This window comes from Phaseolus vulgaris, chromosome 6 (assembly GCF_000499845.2).
Source record: "Phaseolus vulgaris cultivar G19833 chromosome 6, P. vulgaris v2.0, whole genome shotgun sequence".
NCBI lineage: Eukaryota > Viridiplantae > Streptophyta > Magnoliopsida > Fabales > Fabaceae > Phaseolus > Phaseolus vulgaris.
Window position 1 is genome coordinate 3,541,312 of NC_023754.2, and position 5,810 is coordinate 3,547,121.

Sequence of the window (5,810 nt, forward strand, 5' to 3'; positions counted from 1 at the left end):
TACCGTCCTGGTAGTCGGAAGTAATGACGTGGCACCAAGCTACAGTGTAGGCGTGTTGACGAGGCGCCAGATTCGCAGAAGTGAAGGAAGTCGGGGGGTTCGTGTAATCGCCAGTTATTAAGTTGGCGTGCTCCGATCTCCAGCATACCAGGCGATCGCCCAGTTGAAGATAAAGTCGCCAGATGGTAAATTCAGGCGACCAAGTGATTGGAGATCGCCAGAGCAAGCACATCGCCGAAGATGAAGGTGGTGCAGGTTATGAAGGCGGCCGGCGAGACCACAGGGAAGGTGTACGAGAGCACCCTAACTCGCCAATTCCAGTAGAGATCGCGCTCCCAAGTTAGCTATGCACTGGGCAGTACCATGCATAAATAACTTAGCCAAAAAGAGAGTCAGAAGCAGCGCCCAAGTCAAGGAGGCTCCAGATGATGGCACGTGTACGACTGGATGCGAGCCACGTGTCCAGGTCTGTAACTGCCAGGAGAGAGAAAGTGACCAGGTATATAAGAGTTCTCAACGGACTTTCTGAGGTACGCACGTTCAGAATATACTCTTTACGCTTGCGAGTTCTTGAGCATACTGTGAGAGAGAACATTGCACGGTTCCTTGAGATTTCTTGAGTGTTCTTGCTCTTAGTATTTGGTGGTTCGGTCACTGACTTGGGCGTTGGAGTGCGATCGGCCGCAGCGGCGCCGCTCTGTTCTTTTGCAGGTTCTTGAGGTGGATCTTGAAGAAGGACGGAAGTTTGAAGCGGTGCACGTGTCGATCCTTTGACGAGGCAGGTTCCAACATTCTGGTCAACAGGCAGGATCATCAGGCGCCCACCGTGGGGCCATGTAAAACCTGTTCCCATCCACAACGTGAGTTCTTGGAGGTTTTGGTGATTTTCTGTGTGGTTGTGTGCTGGTGCAACCGTAGTTTGCTGTTCGCTTGAGATTTGTCGGTGTTTTCGTGTTTTTTGCCGTTCGTTTGGATTTTTGTTCGGTGAAGTGAGGTTTTCTGCTGTTTACGCGTGATTTGTTCGGTGGAGTTTGAGTTCCTTCGCTCGTTTGGTTATCCGTGGGAGAAGCGGTAGTTTCTGGTGGAGTTGCAGGTTTCTTTGGAGGTTCGCGGTGTTCTTGAGTTTCTTGCAGAGTTTCGCGCAGTTTTTTCCTATTGATCGCTGAATCGATCGTAGCTGAAGTAAGTGTTGTTCGCTGCATTCTGTGATTCGCTAAGTTTCATGAGAAAAATGAGCAGCAATCGTTCAAGTCCGGTTGTGCCCGTCGCTGCTGAAAGCGTCGCCGCCATGACCATGGCGCAGATGGCAGAGATGATGCGTTCGTTGCAGGCAACTGTGGAAGCCTCGCGCATAGAACAGGCGAGAATGCATGAGGACCTGGTCGCCTCTCGCGCCAGGAATGATGAGCTTAGCAAGGTGACGGAGGAGCTGCGTCAAGCCCTTCAAGAGCAGCAAGGGCGTTCTACTGCTGAAGAGGTTGCGCCGTCGTCGCCACCTCGTGTTTTTCCTATGCCTTTTGTTCAGGCGATCACTGACACGCCTATTCCTACGAGTGTGGTTCCTGTTAAGGCTGTTTTCACCGGCGTGGAGGATCCTGAAGCTCATCTCACCACGTTCCATACACAGATGATGCTGTCAGGGGGATCAGACGCCGTGTATTGCAAGATGTTTGTGAGCACGCTCCAGGGAACGGCACTGGAATGGTTTGTGAGCCTGCCTAACGGTCACATAACCGGTTTCCAACAGTTCTCGAAGATTTTCGTAGAGCAGTACATTGTGAATAAGGCACCGCCCAGGGTGTCTTATGATTTGTTTGATATAAGGCAATATCAAGGAGAGTCCCTCAGGGACTACCTAAATCGCTTTGGGGCGCAGATGGTCAGATCGCCAGCCAAAGATGAAGAAATGCTGGTCTATGCATTCAAGAAGGGCGTGCTGTCGGGACCATTCTGCGAGGCGTTGATCAGGGCACACCCCGCCACGTTTGCTGAGGTTAGGCGACTTGCGGTGGCCCACATCGCCGACGAGAGCGAAGTTGCCGAGAAGAGAGGAAGCGTGGCCCCCGCTAGGCCACGCGCCCAGACCAGGATCCAGCCACAGAGGGTGCTGGAGGCAGCGACGGCCAGAAGGGATCAGAGGACTCGCCATCCTTATGATCCGAGGAAGAACAAGGGTAGGGGCCAAGGACGCCAGCAACCAGCACGCCGGGAATACAATCGCCCGCCTAAGCACAAGTTTGTCATGGGATTGGCGGATCTGATCACCATTCCCAACATATCCGCTAGGTTGAAGGCGCCAGAGAAGGTGGGCGACAAGGTGCTGGGACCAAAGCCAGACGCCTGGTGTGAGTTTCACCAGGGCTTTGGCCATACAGTGGACTCGTGCTTAGCATTAGGATACCAGCTCGACGATCTGGTAAAGAGCGGGTTCCTAAATGACTATTTGTTGGATAGAAGGACGGGAGGCGCGTCGAGCTCCCAACCAGCAGGTGCTGAAGCTCAGCAGCACGAGATGCCTACGCATGGAGAAATCCACACCATTGCAGGGGGTTTCTCAGGAGGTGGATGTACCGCATCACAGAGGAAGAAGTACGCAAGGTCTGTGATGACGGTAGATATGTTTGAAGACCACTCGCCAGAAGTGGATATTACATTCACCAAGCAAGATCTCCGGGATGTTGTGCCTCATGACAACGATCCCATAGTAATTTCGTTGATAACAACAGGAAGAAAGGTCCACAGGGTGCTGGTGGACCAAGGAAGCTCGGCAGATGTGATGTTTTGGCCGACTTTCACGCAGTTGGAGTTGCCCCTTGACCAGCTGAGGCCCTATGGAGGGTGTTTGTATGGTTTCGCTGGTGACCAGGTGGAGGTCAGGGGGTACATAGAATTGAGGACAACGTTTACAGACGTGGCGGGTTCAAGAACGGAGAAAATCAAATACCTCGTTGTGAACGCTCCTTCAGCATACAACATCCTGTTGGGAAGACCCACACTCAACAGGATAGGTGCCATACCGTCGACCCGGCACATAAAGGTGAAGTTGCCGTCCATGGAGGGGGTGGTTATCACCATCAAGTCCGATCAGAAGGAAGCAAAGAAGTGCTATGAGAATAGCCTGAAAAACAAGAGATCGGTGAGTTACGTAACAACCACCCCGCCTCCTGGTGTGAAACCCAGATTAACGGTAACAGAAGAGATCGCCGGAAGGGACGTGGAGATGGTGGACGCTGAGCTGGGGGAGGGGAACGCGGGTCTGGAGGAGGAAGAGGCAAGGAATCGCCCTGAGGAAGCGAGAGAGCTGGGAATCGCCAGGGCGGTGATCGCCAGGGAAACCAGACCAAAACCCGTCGAGCAGTGGCTCGAGAGAGAAATCGGGGGAAAGATCTTCAAGCTGGGAAGATCCCTGGAGGTTGAGCTCCAGGACCAGATCGCCAAGGTGATTGAGCGGCATCTGGACGCGTTTGCATGGTCCGCTTCGGACATGCCCGGGATTGATCCCAACTTCTTGTGCCATCATCTGGCGATGGACAACTTGGTAAGACCAGTGCGACAAAGAAGAAGAAAGTTCAACGAAGAGAGGAGGCAGGCGATCAGGGACGAAACACAGAAACTCCTCGCTGCAGGCCACATCAGGGAAGTCCAGTACCCTGAATGGCTGGTGATCCTGCCTGTTGACCGGAGCGCTGGAGAATGCCTCGTCAAAGGATCGACGTGCGCACCGCTTATCGCCTTCGTTCCTCCTCTGGATCTACCTCAAGAACCTGCAAAGAAACGACACGGCGCCGCTGCGGCCGATCGCACTCCGACGCTCAAGTCAGTGACGGTATCACCAAATACTAAGAACTAGAACCGTGCAAACTCTCTCTCTCAAACAGCTCTGTCACTCACAAGCGTAAAGTGTATGAACTGAACGTGCGTACCTCAGAAAGTTCGTTAAGAGCTCTTATATACCTGGTGATTTTCTCTCTCCTGGCAGTTACAGACTTGGACACGTGGCTCGTATCCAACTGTACACGTGCCATCATCTGGAGGCTCCCTGACTTGGCGCTGCTTCTACTCTCTTTTTGGCTAAGTTACCTATGCATGGTACTGCCCAGTGCATAGCTAACTTAGGAGTGCGATCCCTACTGAAACTGGCGAGTCAGGGTCTTCATACACCTTCCCTGTGGTCTCGCCGGCCGCCTTCATAATCTGCTTCTCCTTTATCTTCGGCGATGTGCTTGTTCTGGCGATCTCCGACTGCTTGGTCGCCTGAGTCTGCATCTGGCGACTTCATCCTCAACCTGGCGATCGCCTATTCTGGTGAGCTGGAGATCGGAACACGCCAACTTAACAATCAGCGACTACACGTGCCTCCCGACTTCCTTCCTAACTGCCAACCTGGCGCCTTGTCAACACGTCTACACTGTAGCAGGGTGCCACGTCATCATACCCGACCACCAGGGCGGTACACAAGCCCCCCAGTCTTAAGCGAAGACTTGTCTAGCGAAAAGATTGAAAAAGCCTTCGTTAACACCGGTCTACGTGGCATGGACGCAGAATTCCAAGCGATAGTACTTTCTGCTGCTCTGACGCTCCACCAAACCCTTCGCGCATCGTTCGACACGTGGCTCTCGTCAACGGCTATCTTCATCTGCCGTTAGCGCTTCCCAAAACCATTTCGAAAACCCTTAAACCCCTTACGCTCCTACTGTTCCATCACTTTCTTCACACTTGCATACGCTCTCATTTCCTTCTGCGAAAGCTCTCGACATTCCTCGACGCTCTAGATCACCACCTCCCTTCAACGTTCTCCTGATCATCGAAAGGTAACTACTTTCCTTCATCTGCTGGGTTCCCTTGCATTTTCACCGATTTGCATCATCCTGTAACTGTCTGGTGCATACGCTGTGGGCTGTTTTTCCATTTCTCCTTCTGCGTAACTTAGGGCTTTGTCGATCGTCGCAACGAACTCACATTCGTTCGTCTTTCACCTTCCTTCTATGATCGAGTCAGCCTTTGTAACCCTCCTGATTATTATTCTTTCTCTTTCTTCTTCCTTTGCAGTTGCTACCATGACTCGCACCAAGATTACCCCGAACCCCCCTCCATCAGCGCGAAACCCTCCTTCACAAGCACACGACTCAACGCAAGTTCGTGGTGCTCCCTATTCGCAGGCTGTGAGGCCTGCGTCTTCCCAAACTGCTCTGGCCCAGGCGACTCCACCAAACGCTGGAGGAGCCCCCATCCCTCTGCCAGACTTCAAGACTTTATACCCATGGGCTAACCCAACCCTCTTAAAGGAAACCTCGTCGGTGAACACTGCGGGAGCGGTTCTGCGATTGACCAATGGGGACGAGGCCCACCAATCGTTTCACAAGGAGCACGATGAGAGAATGATGGTGCTGCCTTGCCCCGCCGCTCTGCCAGTGTGCGCCGATGATAAGGTGAGCGCCGACGGGCCCTTCTGCTTCGTCTACACCACTTTCTTCAAGAAGGTCAAACTCAGGTTCCCTCTTACTCGATTTGAGAGGGAACTCTTAACCGAGCTCAACATCGCTGCCGCCCAGCTTCACCCCAACAGCTGGGCGTTTGTCCGAGCTTTCGAGATAACGTGCGCCCACCTGGGGTTGCCCGCGTCCGTGGACGTGTTTTTATTTCTGTTTGAGGCCAAGCACCCAGGAGATCGCCTGTGGGTCAGCCTGAATGCCATTGCTGGGAGATCCATTTTCACCATCTTCCAGCAGTCGTACAAGGATTGGAAGGGGAAGTTCATCCAGGTTCGCGCAAATGACAAAGACACTTCCCTTCTCGACGGTTTCCCCTTG